Below are 10,027 nucleotides of genomic sequence, written 5' to 3'. Positions count from 1 at the left end.
CATAAACAATCCTATTCTCAATTATTAATACCACATCAGTTTGTGAATGATGATGAACTAGAGAAGGTCCTGAAAAATATCATATCCCTAATAAGACAGAATACAAAATGCAAAGCTGAATTCTTTGAAACTATCTTTGGCCAGAGATTCCGAGTGGATGAGTCATCTACATCTCCTCCCAAGGTCTCCACTATCACAACTTTAAGTTTCCACACTAAGTCAAATAACATTGTGCCTTGAAAACATAAAGACCTGTACTGAGCATAGACAATAGTTGGTTCTGGATAAACCTATAGTTGTGTACAACACATTTGTGTATCCATGATCAAATTCAGAAAGTGCAAGATGAGCTGGAAATCAGATGCTGACACATCTGATCTTCAGTTCTTCATCCAGATTCAGAGCTGGGCCCAGCAGCAAGAACTGAGAAGAGGGATTGGATATAGTTTTCATTGGGCTCCCTGCTTTATTCAAAGCTGGCTTGCTTAAGAATGAAATCATTCTCAATCCTTTAGAAGAAGACATGCGGTTTATCTTGTTGATAATACTGCTTTATGTACTTATTAGCATTTAAAGAATGTTTAAATGAATTTAAACTTTTTTATTTTCAAATACTTTTTATTTTTGCTACTATTCAAATCTTTTTGACTGGTTACTACATTTCTGTACATCAATAAATTTTATAAACAATTTTAAAAGCCTTAGACAGTGGTAAGCTGTCAAAACCAATCAGTTCCTGGAAGCTACACACACATTGGAGTCTCAACTGTTTGTTGTGGATAATCACGTCAGTCAGTCATCCATATCTGGAATAGGTTAATGCAGGTGGGAAGAAATGGGACAACAGTTTAGACTGTGGGTCTGATGCTAGGTGTTCTTTGACGTCCAGATCTGACAGCACCATTGATGATTTTGGGCACCAAAGCTGCAATCACACCGTGTGTAAAGGAGGAACATTTGGTTGTTCAAGATCATTCAAACCAGTCTCAATATGAATATGTAAGAATTTTTAGGATAAAATCTCATGCACAGGCTCTTCAGTTACTTCATCATAAAGTCAGAAGTAAAGGTGTCTACCAATGCTCTTGTGATATTCAGTTCTATTTGTAATTCCTCAGGAAATGAAGCAATCCATGCCTTCATGCAGCAAGACCTGGAGAACATTCTGGCAATGACGGAATTGTGGTATGTTACCAAAGTACTAGATTATGACCATCTCCAACAGGGCAGAGATCTAACCACCTACCTTTGACACTCAATGACAAAACCATCAGAAGATCCTACCCCCGCCCCCCCACCCCGTCATCAAAATCCTGGAGTTACAATTGTTATGTAACTAAGTAACCCAACTTGACCATCAACCATAGCTGCAAGAGCAGCTGAGAGGATATCCCATAGTACATGACTCTCCTCCTGACACCTCAATGCATTTACACGTTGTACAATACACAAGTCAGAGGTGAAATGGGAAACTCTTCAGTTGTCTGCATGAGTGCTCACTACTAACCAAGGTAAAACAGTCCACTCAATTGGCCCTCTATCAACCATAAATATTCATTTCCTCTGCAATGGTTGCAATGTGTTCCAATTTACAAATTACACTGTGGTTAATCTCTCAAGGTATTCCAACAGTGCCTTTCAAACCATGATCTCTTTTACTGAAAGAGTAACAGGTACATGTCAACATTATCATTTATAGGTTTCCCTCCAAGTCATACACTATCCTGACATGGGAATAAATAGCTGATCCATTGTTGCTGAGTGTAAATAGACTCCAGACAGAGCAGTCAGGAATACATTTATCAGGAGGAGTACACCATTCAAGAAGGTGATCCACCAGCACCCTCTCCAGGCTTATTAGAAATGGTCAAAAATGTTGGCCTTTCATGAGCACCCAGATCCTGAAATTAAATTAAAAATAACACACACTTTGTTGTTGTTGCCATGCAGGAGAGATAGAATACAGGGAAAAGGGAGTAAATTTCAATATTCAAGCACATGGTCATGGAAATCCTAGTCAACAAGAAGGAGGTCCTGTGCAGCAGGACCAGGACAATTTCCAGACGCAACAGGATTTTAGCAGGAAGTGGCTAATTCTGCCCTGTCCCTCACAGTAACTGACTTTCTCTCCAAATAGAGAAAGAGAGAGAGCATTGCTGCCCCCTACTGCTATTATTTTAATGGTACAAGAGCACATAAACCAGTTTGTCAAAACTTATAACTGGAAGCAGGAGTTGGGGCATTTGACCCTTTATTCCTGCTCCACTATTCAATATAGTTAAAAAGAAACAAGCTAACACATTTATTCTTAGACCTAAGCTGGTTCTACCTCATGAGCATTCAGATCTTCTGCTCTGCTTAATATTCATTCATGTGTGATGAAGAGTGTAGTTTATTAATGGGACAATCAATCTTTCACCTCCAGGTCCACACATTGTGAGGCTTTATCAAATATATAAGTGGTTTACTGGACCAGTAGAAAACTTCATAAATAAGTAAGAGGCTTTTCAATGTCGCTCTGAAAAGAAGCAGAGTCCTTGGCCTGGATCTTTTGTCATGTAGTCTGTGAACGCAGGGCACCATGGTAGCACAACAGTTAACATGACACTGTTACAGCTCGGGGCATTCTGGAGTTCAGAGTTCAATTCCAACACCATCTGTAAGGAGTCTGTACAGTACGTCCTCCCTGTGGAATGCATAGGTTTCCCCCAGGTGCTCTGGTTTCCTCCCACAGTCCAAAGACATATCAGTAGGTTAATTGGTCACTGTAAAATTGCCTGTGATTAGGTTAGGGTTAACTGGCTTGTCAGGGGTTGCTAGGGTGGAGTGGCTTAAAGCCAGAAGGGTTCTGTTACGGAAGGAACCCTACTCCTCAGTGTATCGCTAAATAAAATAAATCCATGAGCACTTTTGTTCTCTTTTCTTGCTATTTATGTTTTATATATGCGTATTGTAATTTATAGTAATTTTGATTTATTGTACTGTGCTGTGGCTATTGCAGAACTACAAATTTCAGGACATATGTTAGTGACAATAATTCTGATTATGAGTAGTGTATGCCCCTATGCTGTCTGTGTGGAGTTTGCATGTACTCCTTGTGACCTTGTGGGTCTGGGAGAATGGAGTTGATCAGCCATGATCAAGTGGTGATCAATAGGCTGAATGGCCTAATTCTGCTCCTATGTCACCAAGTAGTTACTCTGTGGATTGGTGAGCATGTCTGGGCATTTCATACCTGCTCAGCATTTCTGTTTATCATAATGGCTCAAAATTCACATGTCCTGACCTCACAGGTTTAATATGCAAATGACAGCAGCCACTCAATTCAAAAGGCAGGTGAGGCAGGACACTGCATGCAGCTCACCCGCCTAAGCACATGTGCTAATGAAGCCCAGAACACACTTTTACTGATGTGTAAGATTTTTACCTAACCTTTTTTCTTGTGTCCTCCTCGATGGAGATGTCTTTTGGGTCTCCTACCACTCTGTCCTGATCCAATTTCTTTCCTTACTATCCCTCGTCAATTGTAACTTATTATCCCATTCCTAGCCGATAATACTCCTTCCCTACCTCAATATCCTGATCCAATCCTCTATTTTTCAGCCCCTAACTAACTGTCCCACCCCCCATCCCTTTGACCGTTCTGATCTTTTTCACCCTGAACCTTCAGTTTACAATCAGCAGAGGAAAGGCCTTTGTATGAGATTTATGCAAAGTGGAAATAGTGCCTTATGTGCAATGTAATGTTGAATGCCATACACAAAAAATAGATCTCACAGGTTTGAATCACGGAAGCATTTCTACACCCTTGCATTTCCAGAAGGCCTTAAACCTTCTCTTCACCTCAGTAAAGGATAACAATGAACTCAGAGCACCTTTGAAAGTGTACCAAACAGCTATTGAATCTCCAGAACACTTTTTAAACATAGTCTCCAACTGAATTAGTGTTACAGGAAATAGGGGTAGTGCAGGAAAGTGACTGAGCTATCATGAGTGATTTACACAACTGGCGTCTGCTCACTTGTAATGTTAAACACATAGTCATAGGGGGCAGCAAAGCTCTGTCTGTGTACATGGAGCATCGCTGCTGTATATGGTGGGGCCAGCAAAGAGAGTAATTCTGGTATTTCTGACTGCTCTAGTAACTCCATATTTGCAGAACAGCAGAAGAGCTGTGGGATCTATTCCAGCTTCACTCACAGCATTTTAATTTCCACTTGAAAATCAAGGAAGTCAGCATTAACTGTCATTAAACTGTATGTTGATCACAGTGTTTCAGTGACATTCAAAATGTAAATTCTGCAAATATGAGTAGAATTAGTGAATCCTGGAAACCTTCAGCATCTGAGGAAGCAAAAGGTATGACAATTTTTAGTGTTTTTTTCTCTTTTGAATTAATAGATATCTAAACCTTTCAAATGGGGATGTGTTGCCTGTGAGATTTGAGTGAAAGTAATGCTCTGTAGTTCCACCAACTTGTAATTTTCTTACAAATGTAACAGTTCACATTTGTCTGTAATGAACATTTGGATAATCACTTGAATAACCAACTGAATTACAGTATGCAGTTACAAATTGCAATCAACCAGATTAAACTGCAATGGGGGATAAAAATTTCATAGCTTTGATCAGAGGCTGCTCCTATTCATCAATATATGTCTAAATTATGTACATTATTGGAGTAATAATTTTATCAGCTGTAACTTTCATGGGTCTTAACATTATTAATAAAGTTCACCCCTCGCTCGTGCTTCACCTGTCATTAATCAATGGTCAAATTACATCTGTATAACATTTTAGGTATAGATTTCATCCTAATGAATTCTGCATCTGACAAGCATGTATCCCCTTCCATCTTCCTTGGCAAAATGACCAATGCATGAACTTAACAGAACATTATTTGGATGCTTAGAAGTCTAACACATTCTGTCCACGCAGCAAAAGATGTTGTAAAGGAATCACTGCCAGCAGAAGGGCACATGTCATAAATGTTTGAAGCTTTCTGATATCTCAAGGTTTAATCCATGTGCACACAATATATTCATAATGAGAAGAAAATATTTATTAACTGAGTACCCTTTATTGATAGAAAAATTCCTCAATTAAAACTGAACTGATATTTTTTTTAATTGAATTTCCCTGATTCAGCAGTGCAATTGCCACGTTACTATTTTGGATAAAATGTCTTTCGAGCTTCACTTTCTCCCTGCTGGTATGGCATTACCTCTTAAAGATGGCCTCAAATACCATGAGATTCAATCAAATCTGAGAGATAAATCATAATTCTTTCAATAAAAGTATGTGTTCTGAGCACTACTTTCAGTGAAACTTTATGTGCATTTTGATTTAGTATTTTTTTTAACTTTTTCCTCAATTTTCATTGCAAGTAATTTAATTGTGGGTTCCTGATTAATGTAATCTCCAGACACTTGCTCATGGAACCAAGTGCAGAACACGCCTCACAAAAGCAAGTTGGCCACTACTATGGTCAGAAGAATTATGTGTTAATTAAATCTGAGATATATCATGTTCTGAAGTGTAAATAAATGATTGCATTTTAACTTGGATGTTTGTGGTTTTATTCTCAGGATCACCTAAGAACATAAGAAATAGGAGCAGGAGTAGGCCATCTAACCTGCCAAGCCTACTCTGCCATTCAATAAGATCATGGCTGATCTGGCCATGGACTCACCTCCAGCTACCTCCTTTTCTCCATAACCCTTAATTCCCTATGATGCAAAAATCTATCCAACCTTGTCTTTGATATATTTACTGAGGTAACCTCCACTGCTTCACTGGGCAGAGAATTATACAGATGCACCACTCTGGGAAATGCAGTTCCTCCTCATCTCCGTCCTAAATCTACTCCTCCAATTCTGGAGGCTATGTCCCCGAGTTCTAATCTCACCTATCAGTGGAAATAACTTTCCTGCCTCTATCTTAACTATCCCTTTCATAATTTTATATGTTTCTATAAGATCTCCTCTCATTCTTCTGAATTTCAGTGAGTACGGTCCCAGGCGACTCAATCTCTCCTCATAGTCTAACCCCTCATCTCTGTAATCAACCTGGTGAACCTCCTCTGCACCACCTCCAAAGCCAGTATATCCTTCCTTGAGAAAGGAGACCAGAACTGCAGGCAGAACTCCAGGTGCGGCCTCACCAGCACCCTGTACAGTTACAGCATAATTTCCCTGCTGTTAAATTCTATCCCTCCAGCAATGAAGGCCAACGTTCCATTTGCCTTTTTGATAGTCTGCTGCACCTGTAAACCAACCTTTTGTGATTCATGCACAAGCTCCCAAGTCCCTCTGCACAGCTGCATGCTGCAATTTTTTACCATTTTTAAATAATGGTAGTTGACTACTTGTCTCTGTGGAGAAAATATAAAAGCATCAGGTGTAAAGGTTGACATGTACCATGTTCTATTTACCCGTTATTTCAGAATTTGCCAGTTTATGTTGGCTATTGGTTAGGCACACCTTGGTATAAAATTTGTAGCCTTGTTTTTACTTTTTCATAATATATACCATCTTACAACATCCCTAAATATAAGGACTGCTCTAGTTCTAGCACCCTATACATCACCTATTTTAATTGCTACACTTTTGTCAATCATGCCATCAACTGCCGAGGCCCTAAGGACTAAAATACCCTCGCTAAACTATTTCACCATTTTCTCCTTTAAAACTAGATTTGTGACAAATCTTTTGGTCACCTACTCGAACATCTCCTTACATGGGTTAGTGTCAAATATTCTTTTATTAATCTGCTCAAAGTATCCAGGGATGTTATATTAAAGCAACAATTGTCAATGGTTGTTTTACAATAAATATTATTAAAATATTCTTCTATGGATATAATAGCAAGACTACAGGCTAGGGAAAGGGCTGGAGAAACATTTTGGAGATAGTGATCACAATTCTATCTCCTTTACCAAAGCATTGGAGAGGGATAGGAACAGACAAGTAAGGAAAGCATTTAATTGGAGTAAGGGAAAATATGAAGCTATCAGGCAGGAACTTGGAAGTATCAATTGGGAACAGATGTTCTCAGGGGAATATGGTAAATGTTCAGGGGATATTTAGGTACGTTCCAATGAGATGGAAAAGATGGTAGGGTACAGGAGCAGTGATGTACAAAGGCTGTTGAAAATCTAGTCAAGAAGAAAAGAAAAGGTTATGAAAGGTTCAAAAAACTAAGTAAAGGTAGAGATCTAGAAAATTATGAGGCTAGCAGGAAGGAGTTTAAGAATGAAATTAGGAGAGCTAGAAGAGGCCATGAGAAAGCCTTGGCGAGCAGGATTAAGGCAACCCCAAGGCACTATACAAGTATGTGAAGAGCAAGAGGATAAGACATGAGAGAATAGGACCAATCAAGTGTGACAGTGAAAAAGTGTATATGGAATCGGAGGAGACAGCTGAGGTACTTAATGAATACTGTACTTTGCTTTAGTATTCACTACAGAAAAGGACTTTGGCAATTGTAGGAATGACTTACAACAGACTGAAAAGCTTGAGCATGTAGATATTAACAAGGAGGATGTACTGGAGCTTTTGGAAAGCACCAAGTTGGATAAGTTATGAGGACCAGACGAGATATACCCCAGGCTACTGTGGGAGAGAGGGAGGAAATTGCTGATCCTCTGGCAATGATCTTTGCATCATCAATGGGGACTGGAGAGGTTCTAGTCGATTGGAGGGTTGTGGATGTTGTTCCCTTATTCAAGAAAGGGAGTAGAGATAGCCCAGGAAGTTATAGACCAGTGAGTCTTACTTCAGTGGTTGGTAAGTTGATGGAGAAGATCCTGGGAGGCAGGAGTTATAAACATTTGAAGAAGCATAATATGATTAGGAATACGTAGTCAGCATGACTTTGTCAAAGGCAAGTCATGCCTTACAAGCCTGATTGAATTTTTTGAGGATGTGACTAAACACATTGATGATGGTAGAGCAGTAGATGTAATGTATATGGATTTCAGCAAAGCATTTGAAAAGGTACCCCTTGCAAGGCTTATTGAGAAAGTAAGGAGGCATGGGATCCAAGGTGACTTTGCTTTGTGGATCCAGAACTGGCTTAGCCACAGAAGGCAAAGAGTGATTGTAGATGGGTCATATTCTGCATGGAGGTCGGTGACCAGTAGTGTGCCTCAGGGATCTGTTCTGGGACCCCTTGTCTTCATGATTTTTATAAATGACCTGGATGAGGAAGTGGAGGAATGGGGCAGTAAATTTGCTAATGACAAACAGTTGGAGGTGTTGTGGGTATTGCGGAGGGCTGTCAGAGGTTGCAGCAGGACATTGATAGGATTGAAAACTAGGCTGAGAAGTGTCAGATGGGGTTCAACCCAGATAAGTGTGAGGTGTTCATTTTGGTAGGTCAAATATGATGGCAGAATACAGTTAATGGTAAGACTCTTGGCAGTGTGGAGGATCAGAGGGATCTTGGGGTCCGAGTCCATAGGACACTCAAAGCTGCTGCGCAGGTTGACTGTGTGGTTAAGAAGGCATATGGTGCATTGGCCTTCATCAACTGTGGGATTGAGTTTAAGAGCCGAGAGGTAATGTTACAGCTTTATAGGACCCTGATCAGACCCCACTTGGAGTACTGTGCTCAGTTCAGGTCACCTCACTATAGAAAGGATGTGGAAACTATAGAAAGGGTGCAGAGGAGATTTACAAGGATGTTGCCTGGATTGGGGAGCATGCCATATGAGAATAGGTTGAGTGAACTTGGCCTTTCCTCCTCGTAGCGACGGCAGATGAGAGGTGACCTGATAGAGGTGTATAAGATGATGAGAGGCATTGATCGTGTGGATAATCAGAAGCTTTTTTCCCAGAGCTGAAATGGCTAACACAAGAGGGCACTGTTTTAAGATGCTTGGGAGTAGGTACAGAGGAGAAGTCAGGGGCAAGTTTTTTGCACAGAGGGTGGTGAGTGCGTGGAATGGGCTGCCAGCAATGGTGGTGGAGGTGGATATGATAGGGTCTTTTAAGAGACTCCTGGATAGGTACAGGGAGCTTAGAAAAGTAGAGGGCTATGGGCAACCCTAGATAATTTCTAAAAATAAGTACAGGGGCCCATACTGTGCTGTAGGATTTCTATGTTTTCTATTAATCTGCTATTCCAAGTATTCAGAATTACCTCAGCACAATTAGAAACTGACTTTGTGATTAATGTAATGCTGCACTTCTCACCTTTGACCCTTTGCTGCCCACACTGGTCAGACAATCACCATGATGTCCATAAGTCCAGAAGACATAAGAGCAGAATTAGGCTATTTGGCCCATTGTGTTTGCTCTGCCATTCAATCATGGCTGATCCATTTTTCTCTTCCTCAGCCACACTCCCCAGCCTTCTGCCCATAACCTTTGATACCACATCCAATCAAGAAGTTATCAAGCTCTGCCTTAAATGCAGCCAATGATCTGGGCTCTGCAGCTGCCTGAGGTAATAAATCCTACAAATTCACCACCCTCTGACAAAAGACATATCTCATCATCTCTGTTTTAAATGGATTCCCCTCTATCCTGACACTATGCCCTCTTGTCCTAGACTCCACCACCATGGGAAACATCCTTTCCATGTCTACTTTGTCCAGGCCTTTCAACATTTGAAAGGTTTCAATGAGATTCCGCAACCCCATCTTTCTAAATTCCAATGAGTACAGACCCAGAATAATCAAATGTTCCTCATACGATAACCCTTTCATTTTTGGAATCATCCTTGTGAACATCGTCTGAACCCTTTCCAATGCCAGCACATCTTTTCTGAGATGAGGAGCCCAAAATTGTTTATATTACTTAAGGTAAGTTCTCACCTGTGCCTTATAAAACCTTAGCATCACATTCCTGCTCTTGTACTCTATGCCTCTTGAAATGAATGTTAACATTGCATTTACCTTCCTCACCACTGACTCTACCCTTAGTGTGTTCTGCACAAGGAGTCCCAAGTCCCTTTACATCTCAGATTTTTGGATTTTCTCACCGATTAGAAAATAGTCTGCACACTTATTTCCACTACCAAA

The 10,027-nt window shown here is 40.3% G+C and overlaps 1 long non-coding RNA gene across 4 annotated transcripts in view; it reads left to right on the top strand.

Moving 5' to 3' along the window:
* LOC140187237 (uncharacterized) overlaps positions 1 to 10,027 on the top strand; it is a 57,229-nt gene that overhangs the window by 29,939 nt on the left and 17,263 nt on the right. For 2 of the 4 annotated variants that reach the window (XR_011883034.1, XR_011883035.1), the window contains exon 4: positions 1,119 to 1,185. The exons of 1 other annotated variant lie outside the window; for it this stretch is intronic. This is a non-coding gene — a long non-coding RNA (uncharacterized lncRNA). Of the gene's footprint in view, positions 1 to 1,118; positions 1,186 to 2,425; positions 2,920 to 10,027 lie in introns of those variants that run through there. One more of the 4 variants, XR_011883036.1, reaches the window with a different exon arrangement.

The sequence above is a fragment of the Mobula birostris genome, chromosome 24 (assembly GCF_030028105.1).
Source record: "Mobula birostris isolate sMobBir1 chromosome 24, sMobBir1.hap1, whole genome shotgun sequence".
Lineage (NCBI taxonomy): Eukaryota > Metazoa > Chordata > Chondrichthyes > Myliobatiformes > Myliobatidae > Mobula > Mobula birostris.
This window is presented reverse-complemented; position numbering and strand designations above follow the sequence as displayed.